This window comes from Eumetopias jubatus, unplaced genomic scaffold (assembly GCF_037043125.1).
Source record: "Eumetopias jubatus isolate StellerSeaLion01/CBP00866 unplaced genomic scaffold, mEumJub1_p1.0 scaffold_5, whole genome shotgun sequence".
Lineage (NCBI taxonomy): Eukaryota > Metazoa > Chordata > Mammalia > Carnivora > Otariidae > Eumetopias > Eumetopias jubatus.
In genome coordinates, this window is record NW_028274811.1 from 119,726,368 (window position 1) to 119,753,474 (window position 27,107).

The following is a 27,107-nucleotide window of genomic DNA, read 5'->3' on the forward strand; positions in this document are numbered from 1 at the left end:
TTGTACTTAAATATCTTTATCTTACATTAGTTGCACAACATGCATCTTAAATATGTTCTTTTTTATTGCAATAGCATAAAATTGAGGGAAGAAAACTCGGCATAGTTTCCACTAGCAGGTTCTAAGAAATAACCTCTCTATCTGCTATTTACTTCTATTATACGTATCTATAATAGCTTTAAAATGTTTTAGTACAATATTGTAAACGGCCTTAAGATTAGGAATATATACCATGAAAGAGCCCTCATGAAGACAGTCCTAAAAAATTTTTTTAAAATAAAAAATAATAAAAAATGAAAAGGGGCGCCTGGGTGGCTCAGTCGTTAAGCGTCTGCCTTCAGCTCAGGTCATGATCCCAGGGTCCTGGGACTGAGCCCCGCACTGGGCTCCCCGCTCAGCGGGAAGGCTGCTTCTCCTTCTGTCTCCACCCCTGCTTGTGTTCCCTCTCTCTGTGTCTCTCTGTCAAATAAATAAATAACATCTTTAAAAAAAAATAAAAAGACAGTCCTAACCCCTTTTGAGAGCTAAAAGCCTTACTGTATCCATGGATAATGGGTTAACAAATAAATATTTGGCCTCCAATATCGAGCTCAGACAAGAAAAAAAGCCAAGCAGAAGCCAATGAAAACAGAGGAAACAAAGACCGATGGCAGAGAACGGTTCAGGAGGCGGTACTCCCACCCCTGCAGCATGGGCTTGCTGGCCTAATGCTGTCCCAGGAGCGAGTCCTGAGGAACCCCACTTGTGGGAGGCCGTTTCCTAACTCAGGCTCTGCGGAACCCCGTCTGTACTCGGACTCACCACCAGGGCTTGTGAACTGCCCTGAAATTGTTCACTATCTGTTTTAACTCTCCTCATAATTTGCGAATTCTAAAAAGTACTTTGCTTTCTACTTTCTTCTCATCCCACACGCATCTCGGGCAACACTGTTTATTAAAGAGACACTTAATCATTATCCATTGAAGGAGAAATGAGCTCTCCACGTGATGGGAAGGACACAAAGAATATAAAGAAAATACGGTAGTCCTCCCCTGGTACTAACCCCTGCTGCATCTTCTCGGTGGGCTAAAAACATAGACAGACATTTCATTTCTAACTGCCATGTTATACATTGGGAGGGGGGAGGGGGATCATTCTCTGCTAGACTCAGGTCCAATTTCCATTGTGATTTCTGCCCTCCGGAAATAAACATCGTGGTCAGGATGTCTGCCCAGCATCCTTCCGGCCCAACAAAACAGTGGTTCCCAATGAAATGCGAGTACTCTTGTGAGACTGCGCGGGCGGTCCCCGGTGGCTGCAAACTCACGAACCACAGGTTTTTAACCACTGGTGGCGTTTCAAACCACCTAACTGAACAAGTCCCTCAGACAGCTGTCACTTAAGATTCCTGGGTTTCGATGAAAGGCCAGAGTACTTGTAATTACTCCCCTCTAGCACCCTTGCCCTAAACACAGCACACAGCATTGGCAACAATTTTCAATAAAATGACCGGCCTGTGCATGGGAGAATAGAGCAGACATCTAACGATCGATAGAAAAAAGACACAGGGGTTTTTGTTTCCTTTTATTTTTTTCTTAAGTTAGCAGAAAATCCCCGAGGTCGAAAAACAATTACAACCCTTAAGGTTCCACTAATTTTAATCTCCTTCTATCTTTCACTGGATTCCAAGATTCAATTCCCTGTGGCAACTCTGTTGAACCCCATTTCATTTAGTGTAGTTCACCTGAGAAGAAAATGCTGTTTTGCTCAGTGGAAGAAGTCATTCCTTGGGATGCATATCATTCCACTGGGAACTCTGGGGCTGATCAATTCTTTAAGAAAAAAATGACTGTAATTGTTGAATTTAAATAGCTTAGTTTAACCAATGAAAATGAAAAAAAAGGGGGGGGAGGGGGATAAATAAATAAATGATTTCGTTTACCGAGCAATCTATCAAGACAACTCATGAGAAATGTCTGTCCAGTGTCATGATTCCCCATTTTACAAATTAAGAAACAGACTCGACCACTTTAATTTCCCAGCCCCGAAGCTCTATCAGCTGAGAGAGTCGGTCCCGAAATCCACAGTCCATTGATATCAAATCCAGTAAAAAAATCATACATGACCATACAGTCACAACTTCTGCCACACGCGCTTCTTCCTTTTCTTACTATATCCCTCTCCGCTCTCTGCTAATCTGATCGGTTATTCGCCCTCAGCATCCTCTGGGCAAGCCTCCACCCCTCCCAATTTCGGCCACGCTTTTTTTCCTACTCCACGTGGTCCCCGTCATACCACCACCTCCTCTGCCCAATAGGCCCCGCTGCCCTCTGCTCTGTGGAAGGCCCGTTCGTCAGGAGCCAAGTCCTAGCCTCTCTGCAGGCTCAGGTTTTCACTTCATTCGTCCTCCCACCTCTTGCTTTTTTTATTACTATTATTATGTTACGTTAATCACCATACATGACATCATTAGTTCTTGATGCAGTGCTCCATGATTCATTGTTTGTGCATAACACCCCGTGCTCCGTGCAGCACGTGCCCTCCTTAATACCCGTCACCAGGCTAACCCATCCCCCCACCCCCTCCCCTCTAGAACCCTCTGTTTGTTTCTCAGAGTCCATCGCCTCTCATGGTTCTTCTCCCCCTCTGATTCCCCTCCCCCTTTATTTTTCCCTTCCTGCTATCTTCTTCTTTTTTCTTTTGTTTAACATATAATGTATTATTTGTTTCAGAGGTACAGGTCCGTGATTCAACAGTCTTGCACACTTCACAGCGCTCACCATAGCACATACCCTCCCCAGTGTCCATCACCCAGCCACCCCACCCCTCCCACCCCCCACCACTCCAGCAACCCTCAGATTGTTTCCTGAGATTAAGAATTCCTCATAGCAGTGAGGTCATATGGTACCTGTCTTTCTCTGATTGACTTATTTCACATCGCCTGCTCTTAAATGCAACCAGGCCACCTTCTGGGGACACCACAGGCTGATGACTTGAATACCCCACTTCCGGGGCTCCCTCTAAAAGTTCTCCTTTTCTCCCAAACATGGTTGCCCATCCACTGTCTTACAATTCCCACTCAATTGCCTTTCCTCTTCTAAAAGGAAACCTCCCGCGCATGCCTCCTTCTCCTCACCCTGTTTTCCATCAAATACCAGTTTCTAAAGTCCTCTCATCTCTTTTCACTCTATCTCCCCCATGCTCAGTCCTCCCTTCCACATAGCCATCGGTCATCACTCTCAGTGACTTCGACATTCAGGCTGATAATGATTCCCACGCACCAACGTCTACTTTCTCAACTTCTCAACTTCCTCAATTCTAAAGTCCTTTCTTTCAACTTAGCGACACACAACCACACACTGGGCCAGAAGGACGGGTAGGATTTGTATACGCAGAGATTAAGGGAAGAAGCTATTTTCTAAGAAGTGTGTGAGAAAAGACAAGGAGGTTCAAGTGGGTTTAGTATTCGGTGGGATAATGGGAATAATACTGCTTGCCTCATGATAGAGAAGACAGAAAGGAGAGGGAGATAAGAATCAGAGAACGATCAGCTCTCCATATCTGGATGCCTTGTCCTCACTACTTCACTGTAAGCTTCTTATTTTTAATCCTCTACGTTATTTGGTAAAGTATTCAGTAAGTGTCTTCTAGAAACCCAATCATCTGTTATCCAGCAAAAAAGTACTGTAAATCAGAGACCTTCTATAAGACCTATTTTTCTAATTATCCCCAGCTTACATGATACCCTATGCTTTCAGTGGAATGTTAATTAGATAAGACACTCTCTACAAAACTTATTTTTAAGATCAGAGTATATACCCACTAGTCTACTCTTTAGTTAGAAATTATTAAACTTACAAAGACTTTTTCTGTTCATAACTTATGGTCTTCACTTTGTATAGTACCTACATTCAAAACAAGCTACCCCTTACTCTTCACAAACATGGTCTGTATCTATTTGAATTTCTCCACCAGTGAAGATGCTTTACTTCAAACTGTGTTATACTGTGTTCTTGAATCACTACTGAACTTTGGAATTCCCCATGGCAAAATCATTAATGGCTGCATCTTGAAAAAATTTTTTTAAGACAAAATAGTTCCTAAACAGTACATCATGGATGACACTCTCACCCTGAAGGTTAAGTAGATTAGTATCATGCCAAGACATTTTTCTCTTTCTGGGATATACATCTCAGTCCTATTTCTAATATCTTTCTCATCCACACTGCCAAAATGTTCCAATGTTTTAGTTAGGAAGATAAAATGCTTCCCCTTATACTTCCACACAAAACCAATGACTTGTTTTTCCATCATATTTATTACTGCGGCAAAAAAAGAAAAAAAAAAAAGCCTTTCTGCACACCACAGCTTAGTCATATTACAGAAGTTTCCACCTCAAATAGGTTGCCCAGTGCCACCCGTAATTTAAGGGTGAGTGATCTCCCAACTGTGAGAAGAATTTCACTTCCCTGTTGGATATCAATTGGGTAACTTCTTATGGAATAATATGCCTCAAAGTTACAGGATCTGACAGACTCCTTCTGGGAGTCTGTGCGGGAAATACAGTGGAAAGAGTGCTGGACCAGGACCAAAATACATGGCTTCTAGTGACTTCAGACACATGGTTTCACAAATAAAAATATTCTGTGGGTACCACGGAACAGAGCTCTGAAATCATGACTCTGCTGGAAAATTAGGAACACATGACTGCCGTAGCTCTTGCTCTAGTTCTCGTATTTACTGTCTCTGAGATTTTGTATGTGTTATGTCACCCTGCCCCTATCTCATCTGTACAGTGGCAATCACACCTACCTTACTGAACTCAGAGCACCTGTTATCATAACACAGGAAATGGCGAGTGTCCTCTCTTCCTCTCTCCGTGACTGCCCTGGCTTATGCTGGCAAAGAAGCTTAGTCCATTACTCCACTCCCTGCCTTTTGAGGTAACACATGAAGGCCACTTTAGACTACTTCCATATCCCCTTGGGTCCCGAACCCTTAGCTCTTCCCTGGTCCCTCCTCCCTTTTTCTTTACCACTTTTTCTTCATTTGCTCCCTTGTCAATCTTTACCTGAAAGATGAGCTGAGTATCAGCTGGTCTTTCTGATTCGTGGGCATATAAAATGAGAAATATCGCAACTGTTCTGACTACTTTTCTTGCTAAAGAGACTCAACTTTTCACCAAAAATAGGCTGCTCAAAGAAAAGCAGCAAATTGACTCAAACCAGACTCATGTTTTTTTGTCCGCAATGTTCCCATAAAATTCACAGTCTGCATGTTTCTTTTAAAACATCCAAAACTTTCCCATTCTGAAGGAATACCATGTAGTCATTCGCTTTGTGGAAGTGCCCAAGTTAAAATTGGAGTGTGAGTTTCCATGGACAATTAGTGTTACTTTTAAAGTCTGAGAATCAGGGGCGCCTGGGTGGCTCAGTCGTTAAGCGTCTGCCTTCGGCTCAGGTCATAAGCCCAGGGTCCTGGGATCGAGCCCCGCATAGGGCTCCCTGCTCAGCAGGAAGCCTGCTTCTCCCTCTCCCACTCTCCTTGCTTGTGTTCCTCTCTCGCTGTGTCTCACTCTGTCAAATAAATAAATAAAATCTTCAAAAAAAAAAAAAGTTTGAGAATCAGGTCATCCTCCCTAAGGCAAAGGTTGTTCACAGTTAATCTATACAGGTCTTGAAAGTCTGTTTTAGTAAGTGAACTATTGTTATTGAGCATTTATTCCCCGAGCTCAAGACATTTTGCCATTGTAAATGCCTCAAAAACAATGTTCAAACATTTGATACAGTAAAATTGGATTTATCTTCACACATGATCCTAGGTTCTGATTTTCTCTTTCTGTACTCATTGCTTTGGGAAATTAACATGATCATATCTGTTCAACCACTAGTACAAATACACAATGGCTTCCAAATATTAAAGATCAGCCTTCAATTAAAATTATTAGACAACAATTTTTATGCCTCACTACCGCTCTTAAACTTAATATCTTGAATACGAAGTAATTTCTTTCTCCACAGGCCATCAGTTCTTAAATTCTCTATGACCTTGAATGACACTATCACCTTAATCCCTGTAGCTCAAATATTATACTTCCTATTACTTCAGTAACTTCAGAGTTAGTTAATCATCTAACTCAAGAAGGGAACAATTCCTTGAATTGAGATCAGGTTACCTAAAACCTACTGCATCACCCTCAGAATAAAATTTCTTACCGTGGCCTACAAACCCAAGACCCTATGTGACTGGATTCTGCCTGCTCCTCTGGTCTCATCAACCACTCTAACTCTAGTGACACGAGCCTCCTTGCCATTCCTATTACTGTGGCTAGTTACCTCCTCCTTGCCCTGTGAGTCTTGGCCACAATGTCACTTTCTCAAAGAGAATTTCCCTGACCACCTGGCCTCTTGCCAAGTTACCATCTCATCACCTGGTTTTATTTTCTTCAGAGCACCCACCCTGTTTACTTGTTGATTATCTCCCCCAATACACACACACACACACACACACACACACACACTTGAATGTAATCCATGAGAATGAGGGCTTGTCTATCTTCTTTTCTCAGCCATTTCCTCACTACCCACTAAATCAAATGGCAACCCTCAGGTCCCGTTATTCTCTCCCAGGCTACCCTGCACTTTGCCTTTCCATTCACTCTTCACACTCACAGGTACTCATTCGGGTTCTGTCTACCACCAGAGACTGTAATTTCAGAAAGAATATGAAATGCATCTGTCCCATTCACCACTACTTCTCTACCACCCATATTTCTCCACCACCCAGCACAGAGATTGACGTAATAGACACTCAATAACTACTTGTGGAAGGAAGGAAGGAAGGAAGGAAGGAAGGAAGGAAGGAAGAAAGGGAGGAAGGAAGGAAGGGAGGAAGGGAGGGAGGAAGGAAGGGAGGGAGGGAGGGAGGGAGGGAGGAAAGGAAGAAGGAAGGGAGCAAAAGGAGAGAAAAGGGGAAAGAATAAGGCTTGAAGGTGACCAACCCTCCCAATTTGCCTGGGAATGAGGAACTTTCAGGGCTCAAACCCAGAAATACCCAGGATAAGTTAGTCACATTTGCTTTGAAGGAAACCCTTCAAAGGATTATGCAGACATATAAATTCCTGCAGATGAAAAATATACGTTTATCCTGCATGCTTAACAAAACAGCCAGATGTAATTTGCAATATCTGGTCCAGCAACTAGTGTAACCTTACTGGTTACACTGAGCACTTGGGAGGAAGCTGCTGAGTCCTTCTATGCCACATACTCACACATAAGGTATCCAGATACCCGTGCACAGTCTGGACCAGGAATGAGCAGCTGACCCGGAGGCAGTCACTGAGAGGCATCTCATGAGAGAACGCAGCTTAGTGTGGGGGCTGGGGGAGCACTCTAAAATGGAAGATGATTAAGTATACCACCCTCTCAGGGGAGGTCTGAACTGGCATTTACAAAGGGGGGGAGGTCAGGGAGAAGTGTCAGGGGCAGTAGATGCAGAAATAGCAAATAATGTCAGCCTAGTGGTGACACACAAAATAAGGAGTAACGAGTTCCTGGATTTCTGAGTCTCAGAGTGTGGGAGTCATTAAGAACTGTATCCCAAAGTACACTACAGTCTCCTTGAGGCCTGAATATTTGGCAGCTGAAACTGTTTCTTGCTTCCTTATTTCCCACGGTATCCTTACAATAAACCACACTAAGTAAGGTAATCTGAGCATGTCTCTGTTTCTTACAAGTTAAAAGAACCTAAAAGATCATTATTTCCTCAGTCAACAGGATTAATGGGATAAAAAATGAGAATTAAGACCAAAAAGTCAGAAAAAATAATAATATGCTGAGATATAAACCAAATCCCTCGGCATCAAATGCTCACAAATCCCTAGTGAGGAGAGATTGGTGACCAACTAACCCACAGTCTTAGGAGTTACTTAGAACTTTCCCTATGAGTTATATGTGTTAGTGTGGTTATTTTTAATAATCACTTGTAGTTTCAATTTACTATTTAAAGAGTCCTTTAAAACCTTGCGTGCACTGGAAATACCTGAATTTGAGTGGGTAAACCGTAACAACCTCGTGATAGATAATGCGGAATAGAAGCAGAATTGAAATACTTTGGGAATATGTCCACCCACAGCTGAAGGGAAGAGAGGAGGATGGGGTTATAGAGTTATAATGAATTCCAAAAGAAATACAAACTAAATATTTTGTGTTATTACAAAATAAATATAAAACACACAAATAGGAAATAAGAATATATACTAAATATTCATTTTTTTCTTGATTGTATAATTTCCACAGAACTGGGTGACTCAGAACCTTATTAACATGTCAAAGTGCTCCCAAAAATTTCCGGAAGTCTTCTCAGCCAGCCCAAAACCTTGAAAGAAGGACAACTGGGAAACCGTCCCTAAGAGCAGCTTTCCACTGAGAGTTTAATACAACTCTTACAACTAGATGAACAGCCTACTATCAACTTGCAATTGCTCATTTTATTTAGGTTCTGGAGGATACGTTTTTTAATAAAGTCGTCTATAAATATTTTATTTAGTTCTTGGATTCTTAAAGCACATAAAATAAATGAGGGGGAACAGTAATCCAAGCAAGAAGGTATGTGGGCTACCTTGGAAAATTGGCCAGAACTTAATAATTTTATTATAAAATATTTGAGTTAATTGCATTTATATTCCTTTTTTCCTTAAATTCCTCCTTACAGATCTAATCATTCATTACAATGATATTCACCATTATATTTCCACAAATCGAAGACACTACCTGCCCCAAAACAAAATGTCAGAATCCAGTGCTGAAAAGCATATGAGGAAACGGGGCCCCTATGCACAGCCGGCAGGAATGTACCTGGACGGCCATTCTACTGAGTAACTCAGCAGCACGTATGACACTAAGTGTGTGCACATTCTATAGTCAATAAATCCACCCCAGGCATACACTCCAGAGAAATTCCTATACCAAGTACAAAAGACACATACAATAGTGCTTATTACATCATCATTTATGATATCAAAAGCTTGAAAACAACCTAAATTTCCACCTTACAAAAACAGAAATAAATGTCTCTCATGCACAAAATAGACCATAATACAGCAAGAAAAGAGACAAACTAGGTCTACTTGGATAGAGTTAAACTATGTAGGGTTGAGTGGTAGGGCAAAAAAATGCAAAAAAACGGAAGAATATGTGTAGCACAACAGCATTTATATGATTTAAAAAAAATCAAAATCATTTATATTTTTCATGAATAACCATACTGGTAACTAAAAGTACAAAAGTTGAAATGAAGGATGCAAATTAAATATATAAGAATGGGGCCAATGAGAGAAAAGAGCAGTGAGTTTGAGACCAAGGATCAAAAGTAAATGAATAAAATAAATAAAAGTGAGACCATGACCTAAAGATAAAATACCGATCCCATTTGCTCCTAAAGTGCCAACTTGTTGTCTCTCTTTCCTCCCCTTCAGTGCACTTCTCAGTCCTTTCACGCATCCAAAATGACTCTCCCTTTTTTCTTAAAGATTTTTATTTATTTATTTGAGAGAGAGAGAGAGAGAGAACGAGAGAGCACATAAACAGGGGGGAGGGTCAGAGGCAGAGGAAGAAGCAGACTCCCTGCTAAGCAGAGAGCCTGATGCGAGACTAATCTCAGGACCCCCAGATCATGACTGAGCAGAAGGCTGACACTTAACCTATTGAGCCACCCAGGCGCTCCAAAATGACTCTTTCTAATGTCACTAACAATTCTTTTTGCTAAAATGAAAGGACATTTTGGTTCTTTTTTTAATAAAAACTGTATATATTTAAGGTGTACAACACGATGATTTGATACACACATACATAGTAAAATGATGACTACAGTCAAACTAATCAACATATCATCTCCTCACACAGTTACCATTTACCATTTTTTGTGTGCCATGAATGCAGCTGAAATCTACTCTTAGCATATTTCCAGTGTTCAATATGGTATTATTAAGTATATTCTTCATGCATGTACATTAGATCTCTAGAATTACTCATCCTACATAACTGCAAATTTGGGCCCTTTGACCAACATCTTCCTATTCTCCTCTTTCCCCTCCCCACCCCCAGACACACACCCCAGCACCTGGTAACTATCTTTCTACTCTTTGCTTCTCTAAATTCAACTGTTTTTTAGATTCTACATGTAAGTGAGGTCATGAAGTTTTTGTCTTTTTCTGTCTGGCTTATTTCACTTAGCAAAACGTCCATCTATGTTCAACTCTTGCTTTATTTGATTTCTCATGAGCATCTGACTCTTCCTTCTCACACGTTCTTACTCTGTTTTCCTCAACAGCCCAGGCTCCTACTTTGCTCTCTTCTCACTTTCTGTTTCATTTGTTTTGCTGTTTCACCCACTTCCTAATCAGCCTGTAAAAAGTTCTAGTTCCCCCAGGGCTTCCCTAGACATTCCTCTTTCTCTGGACCACACAAGGCATCGTCTAATTGCCTCTCATTTTTTTAGTGTTGCCCAAATATATTTGTATCTCCAACGAGACCACTCTCTGAACCTCTAGCCATATAAACAACTGCCTTCTTAACATCTCTGACAATTTCAAAGGGCCTCGAACATATCCAAACTCATGCTCTTTTCCTTAAAACTTAGTTCGTTTTCAATGACCCCATGCAGTAAATGGCACCATCATTCATCCAACTGCTTCAACTAGAAACCAAAAAGTCTTCTCCTATTCCATTGTCCTCTATATCCAGTATCTCACTAGATGTGTTAACTTTTTTTTTAATGTCCTAAGTATCTCTTGCATACATCCACACCCCACAATCACACTGCTACTGCTTAATTCCAAGCTACTACCATCTCTAATGTGGATCCCTCCAATAACCTCCTAACCGGTCTTTCTACAACTACTGGAATCTGTTCTCCCCCAGGCCACCAGTGTGAGCTTTTCCAAATGCAAATCTGATCATGTCAACCCTGGCTAAAAACATTTGAATAATAGCACATTGCTCTTAGGATAAAATCAACATCCTTATGATAGCCCCCACACCTCTGCCTAAAAACCCATTTCTATGTCTGCAGACTCACCACATACCCCTCTTCACTTTGGCTGTCATGTTCCACCTTAAGTTCCTCAAATAAGCCATGTTCCTTTCTACCTCAGGGCCTTTGCACACACTGTCTCCACTGCCTAAGATGCTCTTCCCTCTATCTTTCTTATTCTTCAAAACTTGGCTCAAATTTTATTCAAGGAAGCTTTCACAAATTGCCCTGTTATATGATCACATAGTACTCAGTTATTATTCCCTTATAACACTTACCACCATTTGTAATACATATTTATGTACGGTTATTTTATAGATTTCTCACCCCCACTACAAACGTAAGTTTCATGAGAGTAAGAAACATGTACGTTTTTCTTATCAATGTATCCCTAGTACTTTCTAGCATGGTCCCTGTCATACTCAGTAAATATTTGTTGAATGAGGAAATAAACCCAAGTATACGATCCCACCCTAGAAATTATCTTCCAATCAAATTCCATGAAAATCCTAACCCCACTATATTAAGTATTAGCTTCTCTATTAATGCCACAGAGACTGATAATTAACATCTTAACATCTAGTCTCCCTTTCTAATGAAATAGAATCCCAAATTTTTTCCGGGAGTAAGTAATATTATGGTCTGAATGCTTACAGCCCCCCAAAATCTATGTTGAAGCCCTAACCGACAATGTGATAGTATTTGGAAGTGGGATCTTAGGGAAGTAATTAGGTTTAGATGAGATCATGAGGGTGCAGCCCCCATGATGGGATTAGTGTCTTTCTAAGAAAAGGAAGAGACCAGAGTCTTCTCTTTCTCTCCCCATTATGTAAGGACATAGGAGAAGGTAGCCATCTGCAAGCCAGGAAGAAAGTTCTTACCAGGAACAGAGTCTACCAGCACCTTATGTTGGACTTCCCAGCCTCTAGAACTATAAGAAATAAATGTCTATTGTTTAAGCCCCCAGTCTATGATATGTGGTTATAGAAGCCTGAGCTAAGACAGGCACACAGAAAAAAGGAAGGAAAGAAAGAAGGGAAGGAGGGAGGGAAGGAAGGAAGGGAAATGTCAGTGTCCTTTGCATCCCAGTGGAACCACATGAACAAGTGTGAACTAACAGGTTGCAAATGCAACTTCCTGGTCATGCCCTTAAAGGAAACGGGAATGCCCTCATTCTCCCCTTTCCTCCTTTCTCCTTCATGCTGCAGAACAAGGTGGTGAGCAGATGAGAGCAATACTCAAAATGGAATAACAACATAGGAAAAACCAGGCCCCTGCTGACTATGCAGAGTCACCATAGCTGCGCACACTCAGAGGAGCAGGAGAAGGAAAATTTTATCTTGTTTTAAAGTCTTGTTTTCAACCTCCATTACAAGCAACTAAACCAACATCCAATCAATACATTCCACTAATTAATATATTCACTGTGTGAGTATTCCTTGGAAGGGTGACATAAAAAATTGTCACATAAATTCCTCCTAACCAATAAGGCTGTGCCCAGAAGGTTAAGAAAGAAGAAAAAAGGAAATCTAGATTCAGGAAAAAGACATAAAGAGCGGCCAAAAAAAAAAAAAAAAAAAAAATTCACCTGCGATTTTTTTTTCAGGCCTACCCAAGTCAACCATATGTCCAGCTTATGGCTGAGCTTTGTCACCAAAATATTTTGTCAAGCACGCCACCATCCCAATCTTCCCTCCAAGCTCTTTTAAAGCCCTCGAGGTCCTTAAGGAATCCATCTGCCTCCAGCTGTGGTCAGTTCATTTTGCATCCACCCCACTTCCCCCTTCCTGGTCACCCTTGCAGCTTGCCAAAGCTGAGATTCCAACTGGACGCTCGTTTTAGACAGGAGGCACTGGAAGGCAGGAAAGGAAGGAAGGAAGGCAGGCAGGCAGGCAAGGAGGGGAGGGGAAGGGGGAGAAAGGGAAGGGGAGAAAAAAGTTTCTAATTTAACCCAAATAGAAGCCCCATAAATCCATGCCACCCCATGCCACCACCTGCCATCCAGAGATTGTTTACACGTGTATTGTGCTAACTGCTGCCAGGGCACAGGTTGGGATCCCCGCCATGGGCACACTCACTGGTTTTCCCTGGAAAACTCAAGGCTTTTCCTGCAACTGCTCAAGCCACGTTGGAAGTATCCCTGACTGTCTGTGACTTCATTTACCTGTTTGCTCTGCTTGCTTATCTTTCTCTCAATACTTTCATTATCTCAATTCCAAGTCATTTACTTAGAGATTAAGCAAAAGACAGAGTAAGATTCGTCAAAAAAACCAGTGCATGCCATTGATATATCTATATATGACCACTCCTAAAAAATCAGTTAGTCTTTTTTTATCTTTCTACAAAGGAAAAAGAACAGAACCAATGAGAGGAGCATAAAAGAATGATGTAAATACATTTGTGTATTTTTTTATTATTGGTTAATCTTTATATGTTAATGTCAAAGGTTTTGGAAGTAAAATAATCATAGAATGAAGAGAGGAAAAATGAGCATATCTGAATGATAAATCAAATTAATCTTCTATCCCTCATCATTGCTATAGCATTTTATTGATTCTATATCATGTTGCTCATAGGATATGATTTAATGTATTAAGAAAGTATTGTCTGGGGGCACCTGGGTGGCTCAGTCGTTGGGCATCTGCCTTCCGCTCAGGTCACGATCCCAGGGTCCTGGGATCGAGCTCCGCGTCGGGCTCCCTGCTCCGCGGGAAGCCTGCTTCTCCCTCTCCCACTCCCCCTGCTTGTGTTCCCTCTCTCGCTGTGTGTCTCTCTCTGTCAAACAAATAAATAAAATCTTTCAAAAAAAAAAAAAAGCATCGTCCCAAACACAGCTTTCTCCACTATCACCAACTGGCATAGAACCCAGTATTTCACAACAAGACATTATTTTAGGTTAAAATGATTGCATTTTCAAGAGATCCCTATTAAAATTATTCCACTTGCCTACCACTTTATGTGCATAAAGTAATTGTATTTAATCCTCACCACAAACCAGTGAAGCAGACACCACTGACCTCATTTAAAAATAAAAATAAATAAGTAAAAGAAAGTAAAGTCCTATAGTTGGTGAAGGCTGAATGAGAACTCACACTACTGAGTTCCATGTTCCTCTTGCACTTCACACTGTCCACTCTGGAACACAGTCAGGCAGGACAGAGCTTTGCAGTTCGGGTCCTCCTTGCCACATGCCAGAATCAGAAACGCCAACTCAGATTTTCTTGCAGAGCAGAGAACACTGCAACTGTAATCACATAACAGGGCCCACTGATGTATTTCCAGATGCCCCCTGCTCAAGACTCCATTATCCTTATGTTTCTATACAAACGTTATCTTCTTATTTGCCAGAAAACAGGATGATAACAATGACAGAGAGTTACAAGGCTTAACTGACACTTAATGAATTCTCCTTTTATAGGCATCCAGCCAAGTATTCAACAAACCACACAGCTCTCAATATAACTGGTATTTCCTCCATTCTGAAATAAGCTCACCCCTAATGCATAGGGCTGACCCCCCCTTAAATGAATGGAAAGTGCCTAATTTTCCAAAGGTCAGAAAGCCAAGGCTGGTAAGGTCCTTATACAACATAAATCGATAACATTTCTTAATTATAAGAATTCAGACATATTTTAAATACACAAATCAAAACTGAAATTATTTCTCCTTTATAGCTTGCTGGTGGGGCCATTTTAAAATATAAGAAACAATCATTAAAACAATAGGCATTTGTTACCATCTTGTATATAGAAGATAATAGCCCCAAATTTCAATTCAACACGGTAAAGGCAATGAGGAGACACACATAATTCTATCTCGGGGAAGTAACTCTTAAACTTCATCTTTAAAACAAACAAACAAAACAAAACAAAACAAAAAATATGAGAGAACCAAGAACACAACTAATAACTCAACCTAATACCCAACTCCAGTGAAATTTCCATACATCATATGGAAATAGCTTCTGAGAATTACAACTACCAACATTTGTTCTGTTCTAATTATCTTACAAAGTAATTTCAAATGCATTATCCGGATCAATCGCCATAAAAGCCCTATTAAGAAAATTTAAGGCTCAGAGAGTTATCCCAAGTGCTTAAGTGGTGAATCGGGGACTAAAGATATTCCAGAACGTTAATCTTTTTGCTAAACCATTATTCTACTAGTAAAATCTAGAGATTAATGTTTATGAAAGAACTGAAGTCCCTGAGGGAAAACTGGGAATGAAGTTACTGAACAATAAGAAACTGTTGATTTAAGGAAGAGACTCGCTGGTCTCGATTGTGCTCCTGACCTCTTCACTCAATCTACTCTTAGGGTCACCCTAAATCTTTGCTGCATAGAAAGTATGGGAGTGGGCGTCCTTCCAACCACTTCTGGTTTGGTGCTGGCTGATTCGGATTGCTTTTTGCTCAAGTAAAACTTGTCGTGTTTCTAATATGCCTCGGTTTATCTTTTAACAGTTCTGGTGTCACGGGAAGGAACGGAAGGACACCCCGACAGCCCCCGGCGAGCTAGAAGCAACCAAGCCTGGGTACCTGTGGAGGCTCTCGAGCCGGCTGCTTTCTCGCTGCCTCTGGAGGGGGGCGCTAAGTCCCTCCGGGCTCCTGGGTTCTAGCTCCCCAGCTCTTGCACTGAACGCCTTCAGACTTGACACAGTTTCTTTTTTCCGCGAGCCTGGAACCAGCTTGAACCGGCTGCGTCTGACTTAAAAACCCGGACTGGGTCCGGAGTCCGGCTGAGCCCGGGGTTGGACCGGGTCTGACCTAAAAACCGGACTGGTTCCTGCTTGAGCTGAACTGGGTCCAGTGTGAGGTGACTAAAATTTTGTTTTAAGGCTGAACAAGTAGGTTAACCTTACCAAAAATAATCTTGAATTACAGTGGCCACTGTGGAGAACTTTTAACCATCTCAGATAAGCTTATCCGTTTTCGAGGCGCCGTAGAGAAAAAGAGGTCTCAGCCAGGCATTCGCTATAAAGGCTAGAGGGAAAATTATTTTTTCCCCTCTACAGTTTCTGGTGACCAGGGTGAGACCTGCTGGGACAGTTCGTTCACTCTGGAGAGTGCAGACGGCTCATAGGAAAGTTGGCAGAAGCCAGCTAAGGGTAAGAATTCTTAGCAGAATCAGCTCTCCCAGCTCTCTGTCTGTGGTGCCTGGTCAAGAAAGGACGGTAAAATTCCACGCTGTCCCTTCTTTTCCAAATTCAGATTGGCAGGAAAAAAACATCAGTTATCAATCCTTTCTCTCCCAGGGACAGCTGTTGCCTTCTTGTTTGTCTCATTTGTGTCCTATGAACTTGGCTTGGCAGTCGTCAGCTGGGAGCCTCCAAAATAGGGCCAGACAGAAATGTGGGTTGCACCTCATTTGCCGCTAAATATGGTATTACCAAAATGAATTTGTAAAGAGCTCTAAAGAGTTTGACAGTGTTGACTCTCTCCTTCCTGTAAATCTTTCTAGCATTGGCTCCAATAACATTCTTCTGGGAATTTTCTCTAACCTTTTCCATTGCTCCTTCTTAGTCCTTAAATGTTTCCTCTTCTTTAAACTAACCATCAGTGTTGCCCCCCAGATAAATTCCCTGCTTCTCTTCTCTCCCCACTTTATTTACTCTCCCTAGGTAACCTCATATACAACCAAGACTTCACCTACTATTAATTTTATTGACTTTGAAATCCATCAGTCAAGACCTCCTATCTGGATATCCTGATGCGTATTTCCAAATATCTTCTCGAATGCCCCACAGTTATCTCTCACACACATGTTCAGAACTGAACCCATCATCTGGCCACCAAACTTATTTTCATGTATACCTGGCTGATAAATACCAGTGGCTTAAGCCAGAAATTTTGGAACGCTCAGCCACTATTTCACTTACCCTCAATCCCATTTCCAATTATTCCCCAAGTTCTACACATCCTTCCTCCTAGATATTCCTGGGATTTGTCTCATTCTCTCTGTTCCTACTGGCACTACCTCATAACCTGGTTTAGTCCACTTGATGATCTCCAACTTAAATCCCTAAAGACAGTCTTACCCTTTCCAATATGGCTCCTACTCAAATCGTCCTCAAACTGTGGTCCCCAGTCTGGTGATAGTCTACAAACAAGGAGATAAGGAGCTTGCACCAGAAGTTCACTCAAGCACACAGCTTGGTTCAGCTGACATTTGTTTTGTTTTGTTTTGTTTTGTTTTGTTTTGTTTTGTTTTGGTACTCATTCTTTTTCAGTGAAGGAAGCAAGGCATTGCTCTGAATGATGTGGCAAAAGTTCATCTCTTTGAGGACTTATGACCAATACATAGACCAGCTACATTGAATAGGACTGCTGAGGCTGCACCATCTCTGAAGGAATCCCCTGTTCTAGTCTGATCATGCATGCCCAGGACAAGCCACATGGTTCTCACCCTTGTTTGGAGTTTGCCCTGCCCCTCTTCCCCTGGGCTGAGTCAGGAAAACCCTTTATACTATGTGCTTACAGCAATAGGAACACCCATCATATTACTTTAAAAATGTTTGCTCATCTATTTCCCACCTTGTTCCATAGATTTTAGCTGAATAAGTGACTGAACAAATGGATGAATGATTTATACAGGAAAAAGGCCTACAGAATCAGATGTGGTACATTCCTAGCCCATAGGCTTTTAATTAAATTAAAATATGTTAAGTATGTGCATATTTTAAAACAAACGTTTTATTGGCTTATTCAAGATGACTTTAGTCATATGACACACCATATACCTGATACAGAAATTTTTTTCTACAAGCTTATACAGGAAGAAATTCTGACCTACTACTACTCTTTTTGGCAGCAATTTCTGTAGACAATTTGCTATCCAAATCAGATTTGGCACCCGAGATCCATTTCTACATCTACTTGGCCCAAAGTTTACTGTACATATCACTTGAAACCTAGTTTTTCAAGACATTATGCTGTTTTTAAAATTGTATGAGCATGCATTTTAGTCCCATGATAGGTAAATATGTGTGTGTGTTATATTCTTGAAGGCGCAAGAAATGTGATTTATGTAAAAATACATACACACACAAACAAAACAAAAAACAAAACAAAACAAATACATCAAACTGTCCTGTACATTGAGAAATATGAATATTTTCAAAGTAACAGTTTGGAGATATACTTGAAGCTATACTTCCCTATTTAGAGTTGCAGCTGCTTATGCAACTGGCCACCATCTTCAGTTATTTACACCTATGACCTGCAATTATCTCTGATGTGTAGATAGTATACAAAAAAGAAACTATTTGTTCTAGCCTTTCCCCCTAACACCTCCACTTTGGACTCTAAATGAGATCTCAAAAATGACCATTCACTCTGACCTGTTCACCAACCCTTAGGCCTATTCAGTGGAGAATGTGTATCTGGGATAAATAACAGTTTGACATGGGGAAGCTGCATTGCTTTCTAATTCCTCACAGATGAGGTCTTCACAAATTGTATTGTGATTTGTCTGAAAGGCTGCAGATGTCCTGATGGTCAAATGCCTTTCTAAACTATTGTAAGTGGAGGAATGCATTATTATAATATTTTTGGGTTAGGATAATTTGCTATTTTTTCACTATCTGGGGCCCTGCTCACCTCCAAAACAAAAGTTAACTATTTTATTATTTGAATTATAAATCACATTTCTTTCATATTTTAAGAATTCAGAAACTGGGATGTGCCCGAAAGTCAATGTGTACGTAAATGTGGCAGTTTTCTTCTTTTCCCCGCTAAATAGTTGTTATACTGGTGATGGGCCTAATAACTGACGGTATCTTAAACTTGATGAAAAGCCATCTTAAATTCATAAAGATGCAGCAAGTAGTGGTTATTGAAAAACAAGTACCCTGATGTCAAATAACTTATTTTTTTCAATGTCCTTCATAAAAGCATCCGAGTTACTGTTCAACGATACCATATTCCCATCTCCCACTAATGCAATACATGAAATTCACTGCATTGCATTGAGTCTTTCAGGAGTAAGCGTGAGGCTTCCTTGCTTTGTAAATACCCTAGTACATATTAGCATATGGTAGGCTCTAAAAATACCTCTGCTGAATGAAGGAGTGACTATAATTAACGTGCCCTGGAAAATCACAGTGGACGTCTAAGCTCAGTCCCACCTCTAAGCCAGGATTCAACAGAATTACAAGACTCTCAGAATCTCACAGAATATTCCTTCCAACTGTTATGAAATTCCCCACCTGGCATTTGGTCTTTAGAGTCCTTACTAGGACCATGGGGGGAGGGGAGAAATTAGGAGACTTCCCTTTTCTAAGTCCCAGATTTCTGTTGCACAGATCCGGGGACAGAAAAAATACAGTTTTGTTTTTTATTTTTATATTTTCTTTTTCCATACCCTTCATCTTAAAAGGAAATGACAAATTGTCTTATCTAACCAACAACTTTGAGGAGACTGAATCCCATCATTAACATGAGTTATCTCAACTCATGCAGCTTCTAAGTAGCAGACCTGGATTCCACCCATGCCTGTTGACTCCAAGAACAGTATTATCTCCACAGCCATTAGTTCTGCCAAAGGAAAGCATCACCTCCTTAGGCAAGGGGTTGCAAATTCCTCCAGCTCAGTAGCAGGTCAATCTCATTGTGATGCTCTACCCAGAATCTCCCTAAAGCTCAAGTAAGTCATGGTCTTGATCCTACCCTAGGTAGAATAATTACTTGTCTCGTCAAAGCTAATAGGGCAGGTTACGCCCTACTTGCTGTCAACTCCATTTAAGAATACTTTTCCTTTCTTTCATAATGTCCCCATACCGTCTACCCATGGCTTTTCCTTACCGTGTTTCTAGGGCTAGTTGCAGCCACCTCTGAGATTTTACAGGTTAGAACCTTGAAAAAAATCTTCACTTATTTATGTTAGCTTCTTGCGAGATATTTGCTTTTACCAGTGTAGCTTCCATTATCATTTTACAGTGCTTTACCTTCATTCTATAATTCTTCCTGGACTTCATCTGAATTTTCTAGTTTATTATCCTCACATTTTATTTTTTAATTTCCCTGTATCATAATATGCGTTGAGTCACTCTAAAATTTGAAAAAAACAAAACTAGTGAATATTTTTGGTGGCCGTTTCTTTTTAGTTTCAATTCTGTCCTCCTGAGCCTCTGCCTTGACTTTATATCTAAGTATCACCTTTCTTTTTCCCATTTTCTCTGCTTTAATTTGGCAATCATCAGCCTAAATTTTACTTTTCTGGGTCTCACTTGATTCTCAGTTACAATCTAACTGAATTATGATGGCTATCACTCTGCTAAGCAGTCCCTTATGTCTACATCGCCAACCATTTCCTCTGTGTTACTCAAAAGACAGACATAAATCATTTCCTTTCTTGTTTGTTCCTTTAAAGTCCATATTGGGTAACCAACCCGTTCCCTACCGTGTACACAAATGTGGAGTTAAACTGATTTCTTTTAACAGCCTGTGGGCCAGTTATGTCCAAATGGGTGAACACTTCCATAACCCCTTATTTATTCTTTTCATATATGCTTTCCTTGTTTTTCCGTTCCCTCAGACCGCATTAGCCGCATTCCTCGTATCAGTTTACCCTAGGACTAAATTTAATTTTGAGCTGCTTAACAATGATACTACAGTTCTTTAAAGGTCTTCTCACTTTCTCAATTACTCCCAAACTTCATTTAGTTAGAAATTTGTACCACCAAATTGGGTGAAATAGACACATCTTGTTACATAGGAGCAGCGGAAGAATGCTCACACAGTACAGTGTAGATGGTTCTGGAAAATTGTAAGCTTTCGTCAAATTGGGTACACAAATGGCATTTCTGAAACGTCTGAAGAGTTTCTTCTCATCAGTTGCCTGTGGATGGAAATTAGGAGTCCTGGGCTGTCATCCTGTCTCCATCATTAATTACTGCATGACTTTGAGACACTTTCTTAAACTCTCTGTCTTATTCTGGAAATATGACTCTCATTGGGATGCAATTAAGGCTAATAATTTACTCAGCAACCATTCTCTCAGAGACTGTGCACCTTAAGTCAGTCTTAAACCACGTCATCCCAAATTCTGAATAAATTAGATCCGAATTGATGAGTTTGAAATATATTTTTTAATTTTGAGAACTGCTGGCACAGGACTCATTTATTAAACCAATTAAGAAGACCATTCCTTTAAAGAAAATGGAAAAAGAGATCATGCACATCTCCAACAGCCAAATGAATAGGAGGGAGAAGGAATATGGATGATTCCAAACAGGAGGCAATCCAAAAACTTATTCTCTATAGATTGAAGTACAAGACCCAAAAACAGAACAGAAGTAGGGAAATAAAAATAATAGAGAACATCTTTTTTTTCCAGATTTATTGAGGCATAATTGACAAATAAAATTGTGTATATTTAGTGTGTACAATGTGCTGATTTGATATACATATACTCTGTGAAATGACTCCAAATATCACATTAACAAATACATCACCTCACAAAGTTCTTTTTTTTTTTTTTTTTTTTTTTTAGTGAGGACACTTAAGATCCACTCTCTTGGTAGATTTCAAATATACAAAACAGTGTTATTAACTATAGCACCAGGCTGTACATTAGATCCCCAGAACTCATTAATCTTATAAGCTGAAAATTTGCACCCTCTGACCAAGATCTCCCCATTTCCCCCACACCTCAGCCCCTGATAACCAGGATTCTGCTCTCTGTTTCTGTGAGTTCAACTTTTTAAAAATCATATGTAAGTGAGATTATACAGTATTGATCATTGTGCCCTCATCACAACCTGGCACAAACATGTAAGTACGTCACAAAAATTCTCTTACATACTTCTGAACTAGAAGGAATTCTGCTGATGAAACCAGGTAATTGAAGCTGTATAGCTTCTAGGCTAATTTTATGGTTAACATTTTTTTATACCTCCAGGGGATCTAGACATTCTTAGTGTAGAGAGGACAAGACCTCACCAAAGACTGAGATAATTTCATTCTATCGATCATTAGAATCATCAATACCAGACCCTGGAATTAGTACATATTATGAACAGGAAATGGAACCATGAGAAAAGCTTAGAACTGCCTTTGGATCTCGTCCACAAGAGTAAAAGATGACAAGCAGATTATTCTGATGTGACTTGAGTCAGAACTTTAAGGAGGGAGCAGCAAAAGAAGGGGATCAACAGAAGTTGACACCAGGGTTCAGAGTAAGAGAAACTTGAAGAGATGGTGAACTTGGGCTAGGAGGAAGGGGCAGAGTGGACCACTTGCTTTCATAATGTTTAGAGAACAAGATAATCCTTCCAGTCTTTTATGAAACCTATCTTTAATTTTAGGTAAGTGAAAAAAAATCACCATTAGAAAAAAATAATTTTGATTAAAAAAGCATGAGCTTCCAAATAACTTAAGCAATTTTTTTAAATATCTGATTTTGAAGGATAGGAAACTTGAGATTCCAATTTGCCACCAACATTTTAAATTATATACATGAAATGTCAGACCCACTCAACTGGTGATTATGCAGAAAGCTCATTGATACGTTAGAGTGATCAAAACCACCTATAGAACAGACATTGAGTGTCCTAAAAAAATATTTGGACACAGTCATAAAAACAATAAAACAGTTCTTTGATATGGGACTTATTTTAATTTCAGTCCCCTACATATCAATGAACTGCTAGTTTAATATTTATAAATCAATAAGAGGTAGATGGAAAGTGAGTGAACAGATGGATAGGTTGATAGAGAAATAACCTCCGAAGGAGAATATCTTTTTTTATTGTGGTAAAAAAAAAACATATGAGATCTACCTTCTTAACAAATTCTTAAATGTGCATTGCAGTATTTTAAACTACAAATATAATGTTGTATAGGAGATCTTCAAAGAGAATTATCTTTTAACATAGATCGGACTCTTGTGCAACCAAGTATATACATTTAATAAGAAGATCTCTGGAAGTTAAGAAATTCACTTCTAAAGCTGAAGAGCTTTTTTTTTTTAACCTTGTAACATGGTTGAAAATTCCCCAAAACTCTCTAACTAGTAGAGATTTTATATATATGTATAAGAAGCTGTATGGATAGTAGACTAATTTTATAGTTAACATTTTGTTATATTATGTTTATATTTTTATATATTTATATGTATTATAAATATATATATTCTTTTTCCCTGAAGCAAAAATAAAATACATTATTAAAGACCAATCTGATACAGGGTAAAAATTGCACTCTGATTTCATACAATTCATTTGGAATTCCAAATAAGTACGTGTGGCTTGAGAACATTTTGAAGAGTTTTTTTTTCCCCTCAATGGGATAACAGTGCATTACTAACAATACCAAGTTCATTGATTCCAAAAAGGTTCATCTTTTAGAATACTTGTATAGATCTTTTTTTTTAATCTCTGAAAGAGCCCTTTGCTTTGAGAATGAAAACATCATTCTTAGAAAACAAATGGCAAATGATGTGACTATTTTACAGGTTTAATATCAGTATTTCTTGCTATTCTTTCAGATTTTTTCACTTTTAAAATGTGTGTTATTTTGAAACATTTGTTTTCACTGATCTAAATCTACATTTTGGCTACATTTAGCTCTCATTGTGGCATAAGAGTTGGTTTTAATTCTCATTAGCCTTTAAGGCATCAAGTAACTCCATTTTCCATGTCCCCTCGTAAGACATCCTAAAATTAGAAGGTTCAAAGCTAATTTTGCTACCACCATAACTCCAAATATTATGGATTCATGTTTTCAGTTAGCTTTACATTAGAACATAAACTCTTCTGGGAGTAAGTTTCAATCTCAGAGAGAACCTATAATATTGATAAGCTGCTTTACCCATTCAATCCCTAATGACCATTTAATGCACTCAAGAGTCACATATTAAGAGATTCACCATCAAATAAAACTGTCCCAAAGTCCCTAAATGAATTTCAGATCTTGACTACTTCAGACTAATTAAATGGAAAGAAGGGAGCTAGCAATCTCAGAAATTGAGCTTGCTAGGCATTCTTAAATAGATATAAAATGATGTCATTGTAAATTTCCAACCATCAGTCTATAGACTCTAGGGATTTCAGAACAATTTGAAGCATCCTATCCTGAAACTGCTTTTGTAATAAGAAAATTGTATTTTTGATTTGCTGTTCACCTTACCCTATAAATCATGCAGATTTGGGATTTTAGGGAATACTATCTACCTCACTGATTACCAATATAGCATTTAATTTGCAATAGAACTTTGCCTTTCTGCACATACTTCTTTCAAAGAAACAATTACACATTTGGGAATAAGAAATTGGTCCTTTATACTCACTTGACCTTTCCTAAGAGTTCCTGGCAGATAGCCAATAAGAATTAAGTGGTAACCCACAATTTCTGTCTGCAAATTTCTGAGTTCATTTAGCTTATTCTTATCTTGTCTCTTGAATGCAATTGTTAAAAAGTATAAAGTGCAAGGAAAATTAAAGCCAAGTCCCAAAGGCCAAATAGAATAGAAGAATGATTTTTTTCAGTATATTTAGGTATATCATTTAGTCATTCATTCATTCATCAAATATTTACTGAACACTTATACACAAGGTACTCTTTTAGGTACTCAAAATAAAAGGTATACAAGGCAATAATATAAACCCACTCTAATTGAGTTTAATATTCTAGTAGAGAAGAACAATAAGTAAACAAATAAATGAACAAGAGAAATCCAGATAAAATAGTTCTAATTTTTTACAGTATCAATGCAAATAAACATATATAATAAACATAGATATACATAGAAGCATGTATAAAGACAAACACGTACAAAAGCTTGACCTCTCCCATCCTAAATAACTAGGATGGCATTTCCATCAAGCATTTGTAACCTTCTGGTTCTCAGAACAAAGATGTTTAAGGAAGACCTCTCAGAAAAATATGTTGTTGTTGTTTTTTTTAATTTTTTTAAGATTTTTTTTTATTTATTTGCGAGAGAGAGAATGAGAGATAGAGAGCACGAGAGGGAGGAGGGTCAGAGGGAGAAGCAGACTCCCCGCTGAGCGGGGAGCCCAATGCGGGACTCGATCCCGGGGCTCCAGGATCATGACCTGAGCTGAAGGCAGTCGCCCAACCGACTGAGCCACCCAGGCGCCCTCAGAAAAATATGTTTTAAAAAATGAAGAAAAAGTAAAAATGATCATTTTTCTCCAGATCTGTTTAGTTCTTTGGATGATACTTTAAATATATACACCCATTTATCAATGAGGCAATGACAATAGCCAATGATAGAATTAACATATCTGCTTGAAACCCAACTAAATAATTAACCTTCTCCTCATTTGCTAACAACTAAAGGAATAACCTTTATGCAACTCAAACTAATGAGTAAGTAAGTGGCGAGATGCCATTTGAATGACAGTCTTTCATTCAATGATATGTTGGAGTTGGCTTATACCTCACTCATGAAAGCCAATAATTAAAATTTCCAAAATTTGGTCATTTGGTTGACGTCATGTTGGTAGCCTGAATCAGCTATGGAGGGTATGTTTACATCACAGAAATCGGCAAACACTAAAAGTCAGGGTTTGGGTTTTTGTTTTTTTAAGATCCAGTAGTGAAATATTTCCACTTCTTCCAGTTACAATAATAATAAATAATAATTCTATTAAAAGCCACCATTTTCCAAGCCTAACTTGAAAATTCAGCATGTTGAAGATATGTCAAGTGGTGTCCTAAATACACAGCCTCATTTAACCCTGATAACCAATTGAGATGAGATTATCATTAACTCCATTTTACAATGAGAACACTGAAACACAGGAAGATTAAGTAAAATGGCTAGCACCACACAGCTAGCTAAGGATGGAGCCAAGAATCAAACCTTCAGGTTCTAGAGCCCTTACTCTAAACCCAAACAATAAACTGAGGGAGTCACCTGGGTCAGGCTCTGAGGAGCAATAACCACTAGCTCCTTTTTCTGACCTTCCTCGAGGGGTGGATATTGGATCCTCAAAGACGTCATAGACACTGTTGATTATTTATCCAAAATCTACCTCCCCACACACACATACTCTTCTTTGGTAGTTTATAGAATCCTACCAGATATCATATTGTTGATGACAATATTATCAGGGAAGAGGTTCAGAAGATTTTTAAGTAATCTTGCTTTATAACGCAGCTCATTTCTCCTCTTTGCATAAACCTTCAGTAAAAACCTATTAACCGTCAGTACTTCTGGAGTCATATTTGATTGTGTGTGGTTTTCTTTTCTATGGCAACATATGACATTGGCCAAACAGTCGGTGTAGGCAAAGATCAGAGACTGCCGAAAAGGTCTGTAACGTACAAATTTTACACTAGTCAAAAGTAAAAACCTTGTTGCCTGAGACCAGTGTTAGGAATTTTTAGTTTTGCTCATAGCAAATCTGTAAGAAGAAAATTAAACCCACAAGGTCTGGAAGAGAGAGAACAGGTCAAGAAATAGGAACATATCACTAAGACCTGGCCCTAATGCCTTAGTGTGCAAACCAATAGACAGATTTCTTACCTAGAAAAATATTAATTCATACTAACTGTTATTATATGTCTCTCTGACCCATTATGGCATTAGCCTCTTTCACACACTACCCCTCCGTGATGCTTATTTCCCTCAGGTCATACTATTACCAATTATCTGTGTATTATTGTAGCAACATTTAACTACATTCTGAAGTACATGGTCTAACCTTTGAATCCTTGAACTTATTGAAAACAACGTTACCAGCTATGGCATCTTGATACTTCTATTTTAAAGATATTGGAAACCATGACCAAAAGAAGCTGCTTGCTAATTCAATCTCAAAAAAAACTTTTTAAGATTACGATTATTTTTAAGTCACTTGATACAGGAGCCTACTTATAAATTTGCATTTTAAGACCTTCCCAATGTATAGTGACATGAATATTTTATTGACAACATATTAAGAGAAGTCGGAGGCTTCTAATATAATAGTATTCTTAAGAATGACTAAATTTCGGGCGCCTGGGTGGCTCAGTTGGTTAAGCGACTGCCTTCGGCTCAGGTCATGATCCTGGAGTCCCGGGATCGAGTCCCACATCGGGCTCCCTGCTCGGCGGGGAGTCTGCTTCTCCCTCTGACCCTCTTCCCTCTCG